Source organism: Chiloscyllium plagiosum, unplaced genomic scaffold, assembly GCF_037043375.1.
Source record: "Chiloscyllium plagiosum isolate Xiang-an unplaced genomic scaffold, Cpla_swu_hap1 HiC_scaffold_18, whole genome shotgun sequence".
Lineage (NCBI taxonomy): Eukaryota > Metazoa > Chordata > Chondrichthyes > Orectolobiformes > Hemiscylliidae > Chiloscyllium > Chiloscyllium plagiosum.
Genome location: NW_028270156.1, coordinates 60,681,209 through 60,703,919, shown reverse-complemented (window position 1 = coordinate 60,703,919; position 22,711 = coordinate 60,681,209). Strand labels below are relative to the sequence as shown.

Below are 22,711 nucleotides of genomic sequence, written 5' to 3'. Positions count from 1 at the left end.
AAGATCTATTGGACCTACTTGGTCTGTGTAAGGAAAGCCATTTGATCATCTCAGAGTAAAATGCTCCTGTCTTAAATGAACTCATTGCACTATATCTACTGTATACAAATGACATAAAGACAATTGTTACTGGGACTGTGAGGAAATCTAGATGCTAGGCCTTAATCCTTGATGGTCATAAGCTCTTCTTTCTCTGAGCCCACATGACATTGTCTTAGTGGCTGGTGCTTCCAGCATTCTTCAACATTAACCTTCCAACCCTGGCACATTCTTGTAAAAATTTTCTGAACCCTTACAAGTTTTACAACATCCTTCGCATAGCAGGGAGACTAAAACTGTGCACAGTCCTCCAAAAGTGGCCTAACCAGTATCCTGCACAGCTGCAGCATGACCTTGCAACTTCTATGCTCAATGCACTGACTAATAAAGGTACACATACCAATGCCTTCTTCACTATCCTATCTCCACTTTCAAGGAATTATGAACCTGCACTCCAAGGTCTCTTTGTTGAGCAACATTCCCCAGGACCTTGGTAGGTGTGTGAGGATAAGGTGTGAGGATATCTGCATGTTAAATGTGAGCCCAAGTCGCTGATGGATGGTTGACAGGGCTGTGAGAATATTGAGTTGTCTGAGAGAATGGAGGTGCAGTAGACATGAAGTGATTTTAGACACTTAGTGATCTTGACCATCTGTGTGAGATAGTTGAGCGTCTTCTAGCGTTGCAGCCATGGTCTCGTGGCAGACTTTGAAGACTGACCTCTCCAGCCACTTCCTATTCCTGTCCATGAGTTTGACTTCTGGCTCCTGAGAAAACATTGCCTTTCACTTCCTTCGGCCTCCAAGGTGTCCGATGTTGCATCAGAGTTTTGGGCAGCTGGCAGGTGACTCCACCCATCCCACTCTTTCTGACACAGTTCCAGCAGCACATGCTGGAGAGTGAGTGCACATCTCCTTGAAGAGAGAACAGCTAGTTGGAAAAAAGGGTAGGTTATTGATGTATCCTGGGAACCATCCATGCTCATTGGTCCAATGCATACATGTAACTGATCAGCTGTTCATCCCATACTGCACTGCATGGTATAGTCATTGATATGAACTGAATGCAAAAAGTTCATATACAGGCTGCTTCAACATGGGCTAATCGAAATGTTGCAATCTATGTCCTCAAATGAGCTTCATCATGTGGGAAGGCAGTTACATAGCGGTAATATCACTACAATCCAGAACACTAAATTCAAGGGACATTGGTTCGAATCCACCATGGCAGATGGTGGAATTTGAATTCAATATGAATCTGGAATGAAAAACTTGTCTAATGGCCACCATGCAACCAGTCAATTGTAAAAATAAAACCCATCTGGTCTTTAAGGAAGAAAATCTGCCAGCTTCTCTTAAAGAGAAGTCTTTACCTGGTCTAGCCTACATGTGACTCCAGCAAATTGGGACTGACAATAAATGCTGACCTTACAAGCAAAGGCCACATCCCATGAATGAAATTAAGAGTGAATATTAACCTAAGACCTTTAATCATATCAACAGTATGTCATAACATTCAATTCACAGCATTCTAAACCTTTCCTAATATTTAATGTTCTTTGTTTCTGAAACAGTTTGCAAAACATGGAATCTAGAGCAATCAGCATGTACAAAAGATGCACAACAATTTGATTAATTAAAAATAAAAGACTTGCAAAGAAAATGTAGGTTGAATAGATGTTAATTCTAAATGTATTTCAAACAGAACATACAATTCTATGGATCTTCAAATCAGTTCATTCCAGTTGAAGTCTTAATTTAATCAGTTATTAGGCAAATTTGCACCCTTATTGTATTAGAATAGAATGTTGAGCAAAAAATTTCCATTCTCATTTAATTTATTCTAATGAGAGTTGAAAGGGGTTTCCTTTGTTGAGATTCCAGCTGGTGTTATTACTAGGCCGGTCAAATCCCAGCCTCAACTCTGACTTGTTAGATCAATTTATTTTTCCCTAATTTAATATGGTTTCACTGAAACATAAGCATGCAATGTAGCAGATATGATTTTTGAAACAAAACCAGTTTATTAGGCAAAATAAATGAGAATAAAATGCAATAAACTAAAGGGCGAATGCATTGCTATTAGTAATTGTAAGATCACAAAGAATCTGATTTGAATTAATAAAGTGTGTGCCCAACATTCACTTCAGAACTTTTCATGATTGCTGAGATAAGAATAGTTGATACTTGAAATATACAGGCAAAGGGGACACTGGAACCAGATTCAATTGTGATTTTTCAAATTTATTCTGTGAAGGAAAGGGATTTGTGGGATCGCAGGGAAAGGACAGATGAGTGGGACTAGCTGAGTTGCTCTTGCAGAGAGACAGTACGGACATGACAGACCAAATGGCCTCTTTTCTCAACCATTCATGATCCTATTTCTCCCTTTTCCAGTTCTGCCACTTGTGTTTTAAATACAAGTTATCACCTGAAAAATTGTCCTTGTTCTTTATTACAAGAAAGTGCCTCAGTTTTCACATTGCTATTAGTAATTGTAAGATAACAAAGAATACAATTCGAATTAATGAAGTGCGTTTTCAATGTCCACTTCAGAAATTTTCAAGATTGCTGAGATAAGAATCTCCTCTCTGCCATGTACGTGTATTAATTTTGATCTAACTGGTGGCGATCTTAGAGTTGGATTCGGCATACCTGATACTCGGGTGGAAACATCACTTCAGAGGCACCATTAGAAAGATGGATTTTAAAAATGGTACCTTCTTTGTTATATAATTGAGGCAAGCTTGATGCAATGTTATAAATGCAGTTTTAAAGCTAAACCTTACAAGAATGGTACAACAGTAATCAATCCTATTGTTTCCTCCGAAGCTGAGGGGACTTTATGCTATAGCTGATGGTCAATAATCTGATCTGGGCATGTTCCCATCCGATTGTTGGTATCTGCAATAAAATCATGTTGTATTCTCCAAAGCTAATCTTGAAAATCATAGAAACACCAAAAAAAAGTGAATTTTGAACAAAAAGGTATTCTGGTTGTTTCATTTTGATGATCTAACCAGAACTCTTCATCTGCCCTTTTATTTGATGATGCCATGCAAAGGAATCTTGACAACATTGTCATGGACAGGGACAATCTGGTCCCAGTCATAGTGCAGCCTGATATTCTCCCAGGATGTGTGCTGATCTCACTCAGGTTATTAGTTCCAGTGGTGAACAGAGCCAGAATGCCTTATCAGCTGAAAGACACGAAAGCTGTCAGAAGGTTTTGCTTGGATCATACTGCAGTACTAATTTTGCCAACAGAGCCCAGAGTCATGATTGCGTTTCCCATCCCTGCCAGAGTTCAAGATTCACAGACTCAGTTAGTATAGTGCTGATAAAGTTGGAAGCAAATGCACCGAAACATTTTTAAAACAAAGTTTTCCTAGCTGCAATCAACAATAAATGAATTGCTTTCTATGTTAATGTAATACATTTATTAATATAGAATTGCAACATTATTAATTTTAACAGTTAATTAGTAATTGTTTATTTGATTAAATTTTATTTGACATTTGTGTTCCAATGAAATTTCCTTGAGTAATGATAAGTGCTCGAGAGCAAACTGCAAGTGACATTAGAGTCCAATGACTCCTGGGCAACAGGGGGGTGAATCTGTTATATTCTCATGAAAAATGTTCTGTCATTTAATCAAGAGACTGTACTTTGCATAGACATTTTATATTTCTGTATTGAATCCTTTAAATATATCTCAATAAAGTTGGACATCTGTACTCTCTTTAAATTGCATGAATATATTTTATAATTGCATGAGTAGTAAACCGTTGTGTTTGAAATTATATTTAATTAATTTGCACTCTGTGTTTCATATATTTTATTTAAGGGTTGTCTGAGAACAAGGGACACTTGGAGAGTGAGATAAGAGTAATGCACAAAGGAGTGAAGCTGTGAACTAGTCTGGAGGTTCGCTATTCCTATGCTTGGCCAAGTTGTCCAGGATTCTATTTAGATTTTACTTAATTAAGAGTGATGTGTGGAACATTTTCAGACAACTCCAGCTTCTACAGTTGGTGTTGAGGTGCTGTACTATAGATTTCCATTGTAATGACTTAACTAGGACGACCTGTTGGACTATAACCTGATGTTGTGTGATTTTTAACTTTAAACTGATAATCATGTCCTGCTATTCTGCAAGACATTCCATAATATATAAAAAGCCAATTACACACCAAATGTCCAATGTTGTTGATGGCCTGCTATTCTGTTGCAATTCTATATGAATGAATATATTACATTAACATTATATTCAGGGCAAAAATAATTCTTGAACTAAAATAGAAATTGCTGGAGAAACTCAGCAGGTCTGGCAGCATCATTGGAGAGAAAACAGCATTTACGTTTTGGGTTCAATGACTCTTCCTCAGAACTGATTGTAGTTGGGAATAATTTGGTATATATGCTGAAGATAGAGTGGGGATGTGGGAGTGTACATTCGGTAGAGACATAGCCCAAAGAGAGAGAGAGAACAACAGTTGGGCAGACAAAGGAGTGGGTAATGATCAACCTGGGCGAATGAATAGCTGCTAATAGGGAGCATTAGTGGTTGACAATGGGTCATATGCAGTAGCAGACCAAGTGTGTATGTAGAGGGGGTTGGGGTAAGGCCAAGGGAGAAGGTGCTCAGCTCAAATATTACAGAAATTGATGTTAAGTCCAAAAGGTTACTTGGTTCCCAAGCCAAAAATGAGATTCTGTTCTTCCAGTTTGCGCTGAGCTTTGCTTGAGGACTGCAACAAGCCTGAGACAGAGACGTAGACCAAGGAATATGATGGTGTGTTGAGGTGGCAGACAACAGGAAGCTTAGGGTGATTTTTCTCAGACAGAATGTCAGCGTTCTGCAAAGTGATTGCTCAGTCTGTATTTTGTAGGGGAGACCACACTGTGAGCTGCAAATACAGTAGACTCGATTGAGTGAAGGCCAGGAAAATTGTGCCTTCATCTGGAAGGGGTATGTGGGGCCTTGGATACTGAGGAGTGAGGAGGTAAATGAAAAGGTGTTACACCTTTTGCAATTGCAGGTGACGGCGCCATGGGGGTGTTGGGAGGGAGGAGGAGTGGACCAAGATGTCCTGGAAGGAAAGGTCCTTGCGGAAGCTTGGAAAGAGAGAGGAAAGGTCTGGTGGTGGCATCCCATTGGAGGTGGCAGCAATGGCAGCTAATAACCCTTTGGTTGTGGATGGTGTGGCATAGTAGGTGAGGATAAGAAGAGTTTAGATCAGAGTGGTGCTGGAAAAGCACAGCAGGTCAGGCAGCATCCAAGGAGCAGGAAAATCGATGTTTCAGGCAAAAGCCCTTCATCAGGAATGAGAAAACCTATCGCTGTTGCAGGAGGGAAGAGAAGGGGTGAGGGCCAAAGTGCAGGAAATGGATTGGAATGGTCTAGGGTCCCGTCAACCACGGTGGTGGGGAATCCTTGATTGAGAAAGATTGTGGATATTTCAGAGGCTCCCTTTTAGAAGCTGACATCATTGAAACAGATGTGACAAAGACTGAGAAACTGAGAGAATGGAGTGGAGTCTACACAGAAAGCAGGGTGTGAAGATGTGTAGTCAAGGTAACTGTGGGAGTTGGTGGATTTATTGGTGATATTTGTGATGAGCCTGAAAACAATCCTTACTAGGCTTTGTCAGTAACAGAAAAATAACTATTCATTGTAACATATTTAACCTTAGCAAAAGGTAAAGATAAGTAACGGTTACTAATCTACTACTATATGTCTTAAACTGTACCCCATTAAAAATATGTTAACACTCAATCATGATTAAGACAGGTAAAACACAAAACTTTTAAATAACTGTTATGGGTGAAAAATGAATATCTAGATGTTTAACAAAATTCCAAAGACCAAAAGTCTGAATCACGAGGTGGAAAATTAATTCTCACAATCCTTTTAAATTTTGGCAATGATGACATACTGTTGTCTACAGTGATGGTCATTCTTTGCTACGATAGTTGATGGGGGGTTGGGAGGTGGGTGGAATCTCGGTCTTCTCTTGGCGTTCTTCTTTCTGGGTTTTTTTCTGTCTTTTTCTCCCCCTGCACTGAGAGAGAGAGAGAGGAGAAATGGACAACTCTGGGTGTTTGTTCCTTCACTTGCAACATTCTGTGGCTCAACCAATCAGGGGTCCAATGTCAGGTAGAAATTCTTTAACTCAAAAGACTCTCCCTGCCACTCAGTTTCAAACTCTCCCTATCGTTGCACCAGAAAGCAACTTTGGCAAAATTGTACCAAAACTTAACTGTCCATTTTGGGCAGTTTCATTCAGGGTTTCTCTCCCTGAGATTTAGCAAGGTATCTTATGGACTTGTAAGCAGCTCACCACATTAGGTACAAACTATGGCACTGTGCTTGCATTATCATGTGCTCACCAGCTGCAGAAATGCTCGTATTGACCAGATTTTCCAGGATTTTCACTGCTGGAACCATATTTTAAGCCCAGTTGTTAGATTGCCTACAGTGTGGAAACATGCCATTTGGCCTAACAAGTCCACACCAACCCTCTGAAAAGTAATCCACCCAGACCCATTCCCCTACCTTATACTTACCCCTGACTAATGCACCTAACACAATGGGCAGTTTAACATGGCCAATTCACCTGACCTTCACACCTTTGGATTGTGGGAGGAAACCGGAGCACCCAGAGGAACCCCATGCAGACATGGGGAGAATGTGCAAACTCCACACAGACAGTAGCCTGAGGCTGGAATCGAACCCAGACCTCTGGCACTGTGAGGCAATAGTGCTAACCACTGAGCCACTGTGCCGCCATTTCAAGTGCTGCCAACCAGGAGGAGTTCTCCATAGTGCACGTAATGAATGGGCAATGAGAAAGAGAAGCTTCTGAGGGCACATACATAGTGTGGCATGACAAATACTTCATTGGGAATCCAAGCTTGCATTCAGAAATAGATTGTCATTTTATATTATCATCAGATTGATTGTAACTGTGATTGTAACTGCAGCTAAAAGAATTAGGCTCTGCATGCTACCAATCCTAACAATCCATGTCCCAGGACCACCATTGGGACACAACCCTACACAGAACCTGACCACCATGGTAGACTGGTTAGCAAGGTTAGATCTCATGGAATACAGGGAGCACTAGCCATTTGGATACAGAACTGGTTCAAAGGTAGAAGACAGAGGGTGGTGGTGGAGGGTTGCTTTTCAGACTGGAGCCCTGTGACCAGTGCTGGGTCCACTGCTTTTCATGATTTATATAAATTATTTGGATGTGAACATAGGCGGTATACTTAGTAAGTTTGCAGATGACACCAAAATTGGAGTGTAGTGGACAGAGAAGAAAGGTACGTCAGAATACAACGGGATCTTGATCAGATGGGCCAATGGGCTGAGAAGCGGCGGATGGAGTTTAATTTAGATAAATGTGAGGTGCCCTGCATTTTGGAAAGGCAAATCAGAGCAGGACTTGCACACTTAATAGTAAGATCCTGGGGAGTGTTGCTGAATAAAAAGACCTTGGAGTGCAGGTTCATAGTTTCTTGAAAGTAGGGTCACAGTTAGATAGGATAGTGAAGGAGGCATTTACTTTCCTTTATTAGTCAGAGTATGGAGTACCGGAGTTGGAAGGTCATGTTGCAGCTGTACAGAACATTGGTTAGGCCACTTTTGAAATATTGTGTGCAATTCTGTTCTCCCTCTAATCAGAAGCATGTTGTGAAACTTGAAAGGGTACAGAAAAGATTTACAAGATGTTGCAAATGTTGAAGAGTTTGAGCTATAGGGAGAGGCTGAATAGGCTGGGACTGTTTTCTCTGGAGTGTCGGAGGCTGAGGGGTGACCTTATAGAGGTTTATAAAATCATGAGGGGTATGCTAAGGGTAAGTAGACAAGGTCTTTTCCCTGGGTTGGGGGTGTCCAGAACTAGAGGGCATAGGTTTAAGATGAGAGGGGAAACATTTAAAAAGGACCTAAGGGGCAACTTTTTCACGCAGAGGGTGGTACGTGTGTGAATGAACTGCCAGAGGAAGTGGTGGAGGCTGGTACAATTACAACATTTAAAAGGCATCTGGATGGATTTATGAATATAGAGGGTTTACAGGGATATGGGACAAGTGTTGGCAAAATGAGATTAGATTAGTTTAGGATATCTGGTTGGCATGGATGAGTTGGACTGAAGGGTTTGTTTCCGTGCTGTACATCTCTGTTACTCTATGACTCAACCTTCCTCCACTCCCTCCATCTGAGCTGACCTGACTCCCTCGTTGCTGGATCCCAGTTCCCCAGATCCGACACCTACACTCCGCCTCTTCTAACCCCCTCCCCCTACAACCATTGGACCTGATTTCTCCAGCCCTCCTTTAACTGCTCTAAACACTTACCTGTTATCATTTTGGTAGCATAGTTTAATTTAGAGGGAATCAAGATGGATGCATTAAGGGAGAAAGGAACGGAAGGATGTCCTATTAGATTGAAATTAAGCATGTGACAGGAGATTTGTGTACAGCCTGAACACCAACTTAGAGTTGTGATAGCCTGTCTCTGTGCAGTAAATTCTATGCAATCTGTCTAGAATCTGGGTTAAGCTGAATTATGAGCACTATCGTACATGGGATACAAATTGTATCTAGGTGGAGTTTTATGAAACATTCCTGTTAAAATTAATCATCTTAAAGAAGTAGGTCAAGTTAATTAGGATGTAACACCAGTGTACCCTGTTTCTTCAGAGACATGACTTATTGCACTCAGAAAAGGTATGAGTACTAAAAAGGCTGCTATGTGATGTGAATTTGGAATACTAAATTTTTAATTCCCTTCAAATGTATTGTCACGGGAACTAGAATGTTAGTCATTAGAATTCGATGGATAATTCACCAGTTCCTGTGCTTGTGATATTGCACCATGTTCCCTTTAAGTGAGAGTTGGAAACACAGGGCTACAATGTTTAATCCCAGCTATGAAGATGGCTCTCTTTGAACACATTTTCTGCTCTGATTTGAGATCCATTCCATAAGATCTGAATAAGAGGAATGTATTGAGAAAGTAACATTCTCTCCAACTGAACTCTATGAATAGCAAGGATGGGAGAGTTCAAAACTAGGAGGCAAATCTTTAAGGTGAGAGAAGAAAATTTAAAAAAGGACATGAGAGGTGACTTTGTTTACATACAGAGTGGCTTGTGTGTAATGAACTGTCAGAGGAAGTGGTGGATGCAGGTAGAGTTAAAAAATTTTAAAAGGCATTTGGATAAGTACATGAATAGGAAAGGTTTGGATGGAGATGGGCCAGGAGCAGGCAGGTGGGACCAGTTTAGTTTGGGTCAGCATTGACTAACTGGACTGAAGGGTCTGTTTCTATGTTGGTATGACTCTGCTGTAGGATTATACATGTACAAATTGAACTTGGCTGGAAATGACAAAGCCGCAATATTCTTGACTTATGGTGAATGACAAGATGAAGGTTGAATCGACATTAATCTATTGTGTATTCCCAGCATTATTTTAAATTCCAATTTCCTGTATTTTAAATTCTTGTTTTAATTCATCAAATCAGTTAATGTGACATTAATGATGACTGAATTAAGGTGCCAACACTGTGAGTGAATAAATAGAGATCATGAGGAAACAAGAATTTGTGTTAATTGGAAATACATTGAAAATGTTTGTTCGTGAACATTGCTCTCTCCTTATCTGGACAAGGCGTGATGTTCCCGCTTGCTGGTAGAAGTGAACTGAGCTGGGTATTTGGGCTCCCTCTTGTGCTGCAGAGGTAATGTCCCTACCCTTGGACTGGGAGGCTTAGATTCAAGTCCTACCTGCTCCAGAGGTGATTAATAACATCTCTGAGCAGGTTGATTAGAAAAACATGTCAATAAAAAAAAAATAGCAAGTTGCTTAATGTCAATAAGCAATGTGTAGATATTTTCTAATTAACCTGTCAGAGATGTTATAACACACCTCTAGAGTAGGGTGGGACCTGAACCCAGACTTCTGACTCAGAGGTAGGGACATACTACTATGCGACAAAAGCCCCAGCAAAGTGTAAATAACTAAAATGATCACTTTGTAAGTATATGTGTCCCAATTAGCATTGTTTAATTCATGTGTTCATTTAACATGAGTTTACAAAACACTGTCAAAAGCATATTATCAAAGTGAGTTGTGTTAAACCCGCACTGTAGCTCTATGGACAGATGATAACAAGTTGGAGGTGGTGTTAAATCAGAGGAGGAGTGCAACAAAATGCAGAAGGATAAAAAGGTCACAGAATAGGGTTTAACTGACTAATAAACTTCAATGTACCAAGTCACGAAGTGCTTTCAGGTACAGAAACTTTCAACCCAACCTGGTAGTATTTATATTTGATACAAACCTCCACCAATCCTTTCCAATTTAAATTCACCAACATATCTTTTTATTCACTTCTTCCTCATTTACTCATAGACTTTGAATGTGTCTCTTTATCTCTATATCTCTATCTATTAATTGCAGTAAAAGTGGTTAAATCAGACTATGGCTATGCTAATGAGACATTATCTTTGCAAAAAGAGATACAGAGTCACGCAAATTTTCATTCTCTTGCAGCCTCATAGCAAATTGAAGCTGCAGCAAGATATAGGTTTTAAATAAAGTTAATGTTTTCTTTACTTCTGTAGAGTCCGTGAATATTATTTAGCAATACATTGAGTCCAAGAATATGTCAACTACTTCTTGTGATATTTCTGCATCCTAATGGTTCCTGAGGTAAAAGAAAATCATGAATTTTCTAGTTTTTAGAGAAACTAAAAAAAACTAGAAACTACTGATAGTTGTTTTATGAGTAACTATCTGCATATTTCTAGCCCTGCTCTGTTTTCACTCATGAGTGTGAAAAGGTTCTCCACACCTCTCCTATATTTTCTTAATCTTCTGTCTCAATCAGGTCTTAGTCTTCTATTTTCCAGAGATAGTGAGCCCCAGCACTATTCAAACTTTCCTAATAGGCGTTGCACCTCCACTTAGTACCATGCTGGTACAACATTTTGCATCATCTTAGTGTCTCCATGTCCTTTTAAGAATGTGGCGACCAGAAGTGATCGGATGTGTGGTCTCACCAAGGTCGTACACAAGTTTAACTTAGCTTTAATTCTTTTCTTCCATTTCATTATTTTTGAAAAGAACTAAAGGGGTTTTGTTTACATGCTTAATGGCCTCACTAATAACCATTTTCAGCGATTTGTTTGTTTGTGCACCAAATCCCTGTCTTCCTCTACCGCATTTTGACATATATTTTCCAAGTGATTTGTGGCCTCCATATTGTTCCTATAAAACTGTGCAACCTCACTCATATCTATTGAAGTTAATTTGTCAGTGACACTTCCGTTCTGCAAGTTATTGATGTTGTAGGTTACAGTACCACAGGCAGGCAGCTTGTAGTTGGGGTGGAATGGTCAGGGAATCCTCATTGACCTGGGAACTGCATACACCAAGTATGGTTTTGCTGGAGAAACTGGACCAAGATGTATAATCCCTAGTGAAATTAAGAAGCCAGATCTAGCACAGGCTTCCAAAGTAATTCAGTTTAACATCAATACTAAAGATCTTTATGGTTATTTGAAGGAGTTCATTCACATGCTTTCTAGTTACTTTTGGATGTGTTATGACACACATCCAGGGTCAAGTAGGGCTCGAACCTGGACCTTCAACCTCAGAGTTAGCGATACTATCACTGTGCTGCAGAGCCTTAATACTCCTTTCTATTGCCTTTGGGAAGGTAGAAGTGAGATACCTTCTTTGAACTGCAGCTTGGCCTAACCAATGTCCTGTAAATCTACAACATGACGTTCCAACTCCTATACTCAATGCACTGACTAATAAAGGCAAGCATACCAAATGTTGCCTTCGCTATCCTGTCTGCTTGCGAATCCGCTTTCAAGGAACTATGAATCTGTACACCAAGGTTTCCGTTCTGGTACTTTGCTGTATTAATAAGTTGGACAAAGAGTAATCTCTTTGCAGGTAAAGGAATCATTCACGCTGGGGATGCCAGCTCTCCTGGTGAAGTTGTATGCTTCACCTATTTCCCTTCGGCAAAAGTGCTCAGTAAACTCAAGATATTGTAGATATTCTGGAAGGAACACAGCATGCAAATGTTCACAGCCATGGCCAATCCACCAAACTTAGTTATGAGGGAGCCACCTAATGAAATATTACTGGGGGCTTCTAATCATTGTGGTGAAATAATGATTAGAAGTTTAGCTTCAATATTCCCACTAGAGGGTTTTGCAGCTAACAGGGGTGAGGCAGATGTCATAAATCCTGGAAAATAATAATCTATTTGTTATGTAAATCTGAAAGATGCACTGGCACCTGTAGTTTAATTACATCAAAATCAATGTATTCTCCTTGAATGGAGGAATTTATTATTAATATTATTTATTTATGGAATGTAGGCTGGGGCAGCATTTATTTCTCATTTCCTGTTGTCCTTGAGAAGATGGTGTTGAGCTTCTTGAACCGCAGCAATCCATTTAATGTAGATACACCGGAGCATTGTTAGGAAGGGATTTCCAGGATTTTGAAACAGAAACAAGAACTTTCCATTTTCTTTCGATTCTTTTGCACCGAGCAATAATGTGAGCTCTCTTACCTTGCGTGGTTTTATTCAGCTAATGCATTTCACTGACTGAGTCTGCAAGGTAACCCAGTTTAGCCACCCACACATCAACATTCGCTGGCTTGTTCAAGTCTATTATCTGCTAAAAATGCATGCATGAGTTCAAATTCATGAATAAGGATATTGCCCCAAGAAAGTCATCCTAGTCCAGTTGCAAGAGTGTGGATTGTGCTCCGAATCTACTTCAGCACGAGGTAGGGGTTGGGGGGAAGTGGTGGTGGTGTCCGGATGTTTATCCACAGTGACAGGGAGATGGTGGGCAGGACCTGATTCTGGGATTCCCACCCCCATTTCCCATCACACCTACTTTAAGCAGCGCAGATGGAAAGTCTGCATTCATTGGTCCTGACTTTGCCAGCTCCATTGTTAGAGTAGCCAATCCTGGAGTGTTGATGAAGTCTGAAGGAACTGAGGTTCACAAAAGCTTAGAGGTGTTGTGAGCTATAGGGAATTCCTTTTCTGTACTTTGGGAGCCTTCTGACAGGTAAATTCTAACTTCAAGCATTGCTAACTTTGCACATCATAATAAAATGCTTGTTGGTTAAGTTATTTTAATGCAGTAATTGATTAGAAGATTCTATCCTTAAAAGATAAGTGACTATTATATTACTATTCCATTGTAAGTGGAAGAGTCTTCAGCTGTTTAGAGTAAATTATTGTGTGAATAAAGTTATGTTCTATGTTGAACAATGTTGATATTTAGGTTTGACAGTGTCAGTTGAACCCTGTGGTTTAATATTTTCATTGAATGTCAGCTCAGACATCTAATTAGCTGAGTCTTAATTGTTTCACTTCTTCAAAACTGGAATAGAAGGCTGTGATTTTTCAGTGACTCCAAAGGCTTTAGTATATTCAGCTTTGGAGGTTATGTTGACAGAGTTTTACAATGGACTCCCATTATGAATGCTTTGCTGAGTTCTAAACACCCCTAACAAATTCAGCTCAGCAGGTGATGATTTAACCAGCCTTCAAGGGAATTGTGATTTTATTTGACAGTTTTATAACCGCACTAGAATATAGAATTGAAGTGGCCCTTCTGAATGGTGGTCTGTTTAATTTGGCCATTTTTTTTTAAACATCTCAAAGATTTCCCCATGTTATCATAGGTGTTATGAATTCTGTACAAAATGGATACTTGTAAATTAGCATTTCGAGTTCAGAAAATGGTGAGTGACCATGGGAGATATAGAGGGAGCATAGATCAATGAGGAGTATGGCATGATCTTAGGCCATGAACTGAAGGGAGATAAGAACAAGGAGAAGTGAAGATGCATGGGGTTGAGAAATGAAGGGATGAAGGTTTGCTGCCTCACACTCATTACAGAATGGGACTGATGCCCCAATGAATAAAGATGGACTGAATGGAGGCAGGGCTTCTAACATGCCCACCTTGTGGTCTGCCTTCCTTTGTTACCGTCTAAAGGTCTGCTTCAGTAGATGATGGCCCTGACTCCAGCCTTTCCTCACTACCCCGTCATGAAGGTAGAGTAGGCAGGCACTGCAAGTCAGCATACAAGGTCACGACATTGGCTCTGGTGCAGAGTTACCTGGACTCAAAACGCTAGCTTGCTCTGTCTCCACAGATGCTGTGTGATTTCTAGCATTTTTTTTTTGTTTTCAGTACAGATGTCAGCATCTGCAGTAATCGGCTCCTGCATCATAATGTTGGGAAACGGTCTTTCTTCAAGAACAAAATTTCAGCTCATGTAATTTGTTGCTCTACATCTGAAGAAAATAAAGACTCACACTTACATAGTGCCTTTCATGACCACCAGACATCTCAAGGTATTTTACAGTCAATGAAATATTTTGGAAATGGAAAGGTCACCCTAGTCCTAGTGGACCCGTGGGCTGCTCTCTTATTAAAGAGAACCAGCTGGTGATGGTTTAATGTGAAAGTCTCTACACCGCGGGTGAGGGTAGAGGTTGAGAGAAAGAGTCCAGTGTTGGAATTGAACCCATGCTGCTGTCATCACTCTGCATCGCACACCAGCCATCCAAACTAACTAACTCCCTATGCTGAATACAGGAAGCACATCTATCAATCTGTACACAGGAGGCTTCCACTAACAGCAATGTGAAAATGAGCAAATCTTTTGCTGATGTTGATTGGAAGATATGTATAGGACAGTTACCATGACAACTCTCCAGTTTTCTTTGAACTAGTATCATGGAATTCTTTTGAGGGGTCAGATGAGGTCTTTGTTTAACACATCATCTAAAAAATTGGCATCTTTAGCAGCACAGGTGTTACCCCCACTAAAGCATTAGGGTGTCAGCCTTGATGCTTGTTTGGAAATCCTAGCATTGGCCTTAAATACACATTGGTCTGACTCAGAAGCAAAAGTGTCAACTGAGCTATTTCTCTCACACTTCATCATATTAACAAGTTCAACAACAGCGATGTTGAGAAGATCTGGCTCAATATCTATCACATCAAGCCCCTTGTAAGTAAAATATTAATATAGTGCATATGCAAAGGCTTTTTAGGTCTTTCACAATGCCAGAATCCTTTCGGGTCATTGCTGCACTCAATGCAACTTGTACAGCTGATTTCATTTCTGTATGAACAGAATAATCAGGTGCAGGAGTAGACTATTCAGGCCCTCAAGCCTGCTCTGCTCCTTCACATATTGTGGCTGATGGATACTCAGCTCCAGATTCCTGCCTGCGCCAATAACCTTTGATTCCCTTGTTGGTTAAGAGTTTATCTACCTGAATTCCTGAAGAAGGGCTCATGCCCGAAACGTCGATTCTCCTGCTCCTTGGATGCTGCCTGACCTGCTGCGCTTTTCCAGCAACATATTTTCAGCTCTGATCTCCAGCATCTGCAGTCCTCACTTTCTCCTATAAGAGTTTATCTACCTCGGCCTTAAAAATCAATGCAAACAGTTCAAAGATGTCATCAGTTTTCTGTTGTCTTGAGCTCTTTGCAAAACAAAACATCTCCTTGTATTTCCTCATTCTAAACATACTAAGCAGGCAGGGGGATGGGACATTTTAGAAATGTTTGTGTATTCAACCAAGTACTTGCTACACAGTTGAACATCCCACTGTGAAATATGTCTTTGACATTAATTAATTTGACATTAAATGATGTTTGACATTAATTAATTTGGCATTAACTGAATGTCATTTGATATGAGTATTTCTGCTTTACAAATATTTCACTTACTGCTACTGATATTCTATCAACAGCTCAGCAACTGTGTGTGTTTTTTCTTTCTGCTTTGACAATTTTCTTTGTCACTAATTAGGATGAGACAACAACACTTTAAGAGTGCCTCATTGTAGATTTTGATACTTTGGTGCTGAAGAAATCCTTTCACTGAAACAAAATTAATTTTGCCTATCCTCCTATCTTTTACACAGGGTGATTGAATGTCTCTGTAATTTAAAGGGTTTTAAAAATGCATCAGGTAGTACTAGTGTTCAAACTTACACATTTAAGTTGGCGGCAGCAGGGTAGGTAGGAAGTATTCAGCTCCTGGATCTGTCTGCTTCTGATCAGCAGGCCTGCCACATCCTGCTTCTTTTTCCACCACTTCATAGAAGCCCTACAGTGTGGAAGCAGACCATTCAGCCTATCGAGTCCACTCTGACCCTCTGAAGAGCAACCCATCCATGACCACTCCCCTACCTTATCCCCGCAGGCCTGCAGTTTCCACATCAATCCACCTAACTGAACACTATGTTCAATTTAGCATGGCCAATCCACCTAACCTGCACTTGTTTGGGCTGTGGGAGGAAACCAGAGCACCTGGAGGGAACCCACGTAGACACGGAGAGAATCCATAATGTACTATCCACTGGATTTTTTGTAAAACCACGTGTGACAATAAATTACTATTCTATTCTACATTGCTAAAGTAGTTTATTTCCACTTGCCGTACAAATAAACCTTAAATTGAAGCAGTCAAGAGTAGAGTGGTGCTGGAAAATCACAGTAAAATAGACGTTTTGGGCAGGAGACGTTTCCTGCTCCTCGGATGCTGCCTGATTTGTTGTGCTTTTCCAGCACCACAGTGATCTTGACTCTAATCTCCAGCATCTGCAGTCCTCACTTTCACCTGAATTGAAGCAGCTGAGCTGTCTTCCTATTCGTTAATTTTATCAGCGTTGTGTTAGTTTTAGACATTGGTCACTGTTTTAAAAAATTCTCAAGGTCAGGTTCGTGGGAGAGTAGTCTGACACAGAACAAACGACCAAGAGGCGAGTCTGCTAGAATATGAGCATTTTATTCCCCGCAGCATCGCCACAACCAGGTCTCATACTTACAACGGGTCTGGCTTATACTCACTCTACATGTTACCGGAACTGGGAGCCGTCAGTTCTCGTAGAGCGGTTGCCAACAACCCACGCTCGGCGGTTAAACGTAACCCCGGAGCAGACTCACCGAACTGGAGACTTCTCCAGCTGATATACTCTTTTCCAGATATAAACATTCATGTGAACAGCAGAGCAAGGCTAAAAAACACATTCCATTCTGGTTACATACAGATAAGAAGATTCACACGGGGAGGTGTGTAATAAGATTCACACGGGACTAAGCAACACCTCCATTCCGGTTAGATTCACACATGTATTGGGACATAATTTTTTAACCGTTTCACCACATTCCACTGCTTGGCCCAATACATGTGTTACATTATGATTCACACATGTATTGGGACATAATTTTACACCACATTCCACTGCTTGGCCCAATACATGTGTTACATTATGCTTAATTCAGTTCAATTCGTTTCAGTTAATTTCAGTTCAGTCAATTCAGTGTAGTTCAATTCAGCTCAGTTCAGGTCTGTTCAGTTCAATTCAATTGTGTTCAATTCAGTTCCGTCCATTTCAATTCAATTTAGCTCAGTTCCATTTTGTTCCGTTCAATTTGATTCACTTCAGTTCCACTCAGTTCAGTTCAGTTCAATCCCATTCAATTCTGTTAACTCCGCTTCAGCTTTTTGGACATGCCCACATCCTCCGCTGTACCCCAGGCAAGGGGTTCTTCGGCAGGACTGGGATCCTCTCAAGGGTGGACAGCAGCGACCCTGGGGTTCCTCCGGTCGCCCCCCACCATTTCTCAAACAAACTGCCACGTCATGCCACGGTCCATGCCATCCCGGGACGGTCGGGACCTCCACAGTTTGTTCTTCTGGTTTCTTAGTCTTTTTCCAAAACATTGTTCCGTATCAAAATCTCTCCTCAATTGCGATTGACCCTGCTCGCTGCGCCAAAATGTTTTAAAAAATTCTCAAGGTCAGGTTCGTAGGAGAGTAGTCTGACACAGAACAAACGACCAAGAGGCGAGTCTGCTAGAATATGAGCATTTTATTCCCCGCAGCGTCGCCACAACCAGGTCTCATACTTACAACGGGTCTGGCTTATACTCACTCTACATGTTACCGGAACTGGGAGCCGTCAGTTCTCGTAGAGCGGTTGCCAACAACCCACGCTCGGCGGTTAAACGTAACCCCGGAGCAGACTCACCGAACTGGAGACTTTTCCAGCTGATATACTCTTTTCCAGATATAAACATTCATGTGAACAGCAGAGCAAGGCTAAAAAACACATTCCATTCTGGTTACATACAGATAAGAAGATTCACATGGGGAGGTGTGTAATAAGATTCACACGGGACTAAGCAACACCTCCATTCCGGTTAGATTCACACATGTATTGGGACATAATTTTTTAACCGTTTCACCACATTTCACTGCTTGGCCCAATACATGTGTTACATTATGATTCACACATGTATTGGGACATAATTTTACACCACAGTCACAAAGGGGTTGTTCAGGCCTGAGGGGTGAATTGGATGGAGAAAGATCTGTAGCATCACATATGGGTTTAGTTGTTATGAAGCTGTTGGTCTCATTAAACATTTATCCATATCTGGTATACATTGCATGCATTTACCTCAATTTTTCTTGCTCTTTGCAATTTTTCTAGCTCCTTCTAAAAGATAGTTGGCACAAGGGGTCCTGGATTTATGTCATCTGTCTATCTGCTGCCAACATTGGCTCCTATGCTACTAACCCAGCCAATAAATGCTGTCCTAGCCAGCAATACCCACAATCCATGATGGAATATAACAGGAAAAGAATTAGGGGGAACAGCAAACAGTATTCACTACAACCTTGAATTGTACACATTCAGTCAGACTGGACTGAAAATCCAAATCTACATCCTTCATTTCAGAAACAGAGCTTTCTCCTATTTCAGGACTAATTTGCAAAGTGGTAGGGAATTAACCTTACTGGTAACAGTAGACGGCAGGAGAGAAGTCAAGAATAAGCAAGGCCCTAAGTAACAATATTCACCTGACCCCGTTGCAATAAATCCTTGAGCGACAGTGACACCATGTCCCCACTATTTCCCCTTATCCACCTTAATTCCAAATATCGATTCACAGGGCACACACAGCCAGATGAGACCCAGAGGAACCCACCATATTGCAAGTGGAGCAAGAGGATTGCAAGGAGAATGGTACTGAGCTACCAGATAATCCCATGGCAAGCTCAGCCAGAACGACTCCGATAATTTGAGCGTGCAAAACCTTGGTTGCACCTCAAGGCCCAACCACTGCTGTCCCCCTACTGACCCCAACCCCTACTCACAATCCCCAAGAGAAATCATTCCCAGATTTGAAAATTCTTCCATCTCACTCACATTCTTCCTGATCTCCAAGGCCACCTCCTCTGCACCATCCCCAAGATTCTAATTTCTCTCTCTCCCTCTTTTATTCTCTCTCTCTCTCTCTCTCTCTCTGTGCTGCCTTCTTGAACCACTGCAAACCATGTGCTAATGCTGACAGACTCGTCCCTAACTTGAATGCTGGGACTATTGGACGGTGCTCCTGTATAAATTCAGTCCAAATTCCTGCTCACTCATCACCCATATTTACTGACCTACATTAGCAGGAATGGAATTGTCTGTAAAGTCTAGGAATCAATGCAGTAATGATAAAGATCTGAACTCCAGGCATCTCCATGTTTAAGATAACTTGTAGCTTAAAGAGTGGGATTAAGCAGAATTCTCATTCTCTTTTGCACATTACTGTATGAGCCCAGAAAGGAATTGATCAAGTTTAGCCAATTGTGAGGCTGTTGGTCATAGATTTCTGCCATAATTTCTTCAGATTGCTAGGGCTCCATTTTCTATGCTCTGCACTGAATCTACTGGGGTCCAGGAGTCACACTCTCATTCTTATGGATTCCGGAATCTTCCTTGAGAAATTGTGAATGCACAGTGACTGCTTTCTGGGAGATTATCATGGGAGGTGAGGGGAACTTTGGATGCACCACAGGTGGGTCCACAATAATGACCACCTAATAATGGACAGATAAGTGGTATGGGTGATGTTAATGAGGGAAATAAAGTTGCCATAATCCCAGAGGACCATAGGGCTGCTTCTCATCACAGAGAGATGAATGGTGGTGGTTTAACCATCATGCCTCAGGCAAGGGGAGGGGTTGAGAAGAGGAGTCCTTCATAGTAACCTCAGCCAATGCAGGAATTGAACCCACACTGTTGGCATTACTCTGCATCACAAACCAGCCGTCCAGCTAGCTGAGTTAACTAACCTGTCATGAGGGGAGTACATTATGGGCAAGGGCGTGGTTTGCCTCATTTAGCCCTTAACCCTCATTGCCAGGGACACCTGTGAGTTCCTACCAAGAGCATTGCTTGGGGTGGAAGTGGAGATGTGGAGTAAAAAAAATAATCACAGTCCACTTTCAGAAATGTAGTCTATCCCAAAGCAATTGATTGTCATGCAGAAACTGGTAGAATAATACCCATTTTGAGCGGTTGACCTTTCCCAGAGTGTAACAGGCTAGCACACATAGTGCTACAACAAAATCCTTCCCCTCCCTGAAAAGCCTAGCACTCCATTTCACATCTGTTCCCAACATTTAAATTTTGCAGAGGCTAGTTAGCACTGACTAGGTGCTGAAATTTAGCTCCTCCCTAGACCTGTGCTTGTCCACTCCCATCCCTCTCGAAGGCTTATGATCAGATTAGATTCCCTACAGTGTGGAAACGGGCCCTTCAGTCCAACAAGCCCACACCGACCCTCCGAAGAGCAACCTACCCAGACCCATTCCTCTACATTTACCCTTGATTAATGCACCTAACACTATGGGCAATTTAGCTTGACCAATTCACCTAACCTTTGAACGGTAGGAAGAAACCGGAGCACCCAAAGGAAACCCACGCAGACACGGGGAGAATGTGCAAACTCCACACAGACAGTTGCCCGAGACGGGAATTGAACGCAGGTCCCTGATGCTGTGAGGCAACAGTGCTAATCACTGAGCCATCGTGCCACCTGTGCTGAACTGTTTGCATCCTGTTTTCTCCAAAGCATTTGTTGCATCTCAAAATGGAAGGGTCTCCTGTGATTTAACCAGGATATGAAAAACAACTGCATGCCACAATAATAATGATGCTTTGATTTTTCAACAGCAGATATGCCTGAATGTGATTGGCCTGCCATTGCTGCCTGACACCTGAACCAAGGAGCAGGGTTTTATGTCTCCAGAGGCACTGGGAAGGCATTTGGATCAGTGGGCCACTATAAGGTAGGTAGAACATTGCTGAGCTACTGCAGCCAAGGTCAGACTATTGCCATGTCAGCTCCACTTGGGAGCTCATCATAAATAGCAGCTGGGACCCAAATCTAGGAATCCCCACACTATTCCCAGGTCTTCTGATTTTTGGCTGTGCCTTTTTTTAAAAAGGGGTAGTTGGTTTAGGTCACAGATCTACATCTAGCATTCCCACCGTGACCGGCTTTATTGCGGAGATGGGTATGGACTATTCCCCTGCAATTATCATAGAGTTGACAAGATCTATCAGTGAAAGGCATTTCAGAAGTATAGTGAACCATTGTTTGCATGAGGGATCCTGTTGAAGGTTGGGTTCAAAGGATCCTCTACTTGCTCTCCATGTCAAGGTATGGTCTCTTGAAACAATCTCCATGGCACATCATGGTATCCCCCTCTCCCATGACCAATAAGGCCCCGTCTCAAGATATGGCCCTTCCATGTCTACTCACCCACTCTACCTGGATAAAAGCAAGGAATGCAATAGTGTTGCTGTATTTGTTCAAAATACAGCCTTTAATAAATATGGTTCATTCTTAATGGAAGTTCAGGGAGCAAGGCCCAGGAGATTAGAATGGGTTATTAATTGGTGGGAGAGAATGAAATTGCAGAGAAAATGCCCCAGGAGATTGAGCTCAAATAGAGGATGTAGAGAAATGGGTTGAGGGTGGCCATAGATACCAACATTTCCTGCAAAGCTAGGAGCAACACCACTAAGGCTCCGTTGGGATGCCCTCTGAGAGGTGGCCCAAACACCCAGCCCACTGCCTGGGTGAAATCTCTCTTGGTTCGGGTTGGTCTGTGCCATTGGGTTTTACTCTGTAAAGTTCAACGAATGGCTGAGGTTCTCCATTCAGATTTTATCACCACACTGATGCCGAGTCAAAACAGAATCCAGGGAGAGAAACTTGGCCTGTTAAAAATGGCATTGAGCAGGGATCCTCATTACATTCTAGTCACGGTTTCATGAGCAGGTTGTACTATCACTACTAGTCACATCCATGTTTGGGGCATTATATCTATAGCTATCAGAGACGTATAGATTCTTAGGGAGGGACACTGGGCTGAAACTTGTGTTTTTTTGGCTGTCAATTTTGTCAAGTTTCATGGAGAGTTTCTCTCTGCAGAGCCTATTGAATTTTCTCATTTGTCTTTCCAAACACAGCATATTAATTACTTAGTACACCACTATTGATACCCTCAAGTTCGATGTTTTGATTCTTCCACTCAACAAAGCCAAAAGAACTCCCCACTGCCTGGATATCCCAGAGTGGATTACACTCTACCTTTGCACCTGTACCCATTGCCCATCAAGAATTGTGCTCTACCCCTCTCACTCTTACAAGCAATATCCTCACTCACTCACTTTCACTTTGCCCTGCCCCCAAAACTCCAATACTACATGCCCTCTGCACTGCCTGCTCACC

General features: G+C 41.5%; 1 protein-coding gene across 6 annotated transcripts in view; it reads left to right on the top strand.

The window, feature by feature from the left end:
* syt12 (synaptotagmin XII) overlaps positions 1–22,711 on the top strand; it is a 210,851-nt gene that overhangs the window by 136,745 nt on the left and 51,395 nt on the right. For 3 of the 6 annotated variants that reach the window (XM_043706172.2, XM_043706170.2, XM_087996730.1), the window contains exon 2: positions 21,145–21,260. The gene's annotated coding sequence lies outside the window, so the exon portion shown is untranslated. Of the gene's footprint in view, positions 1–14,299; positions 14,464–21,144; positions 21,261–22,711 lie in introns of all 6 variants that reach the window. The other 3 variants (XM_087996728.1, XM_087996727.1, XM_043706171.2) reach the window with 3 other exon arrangements.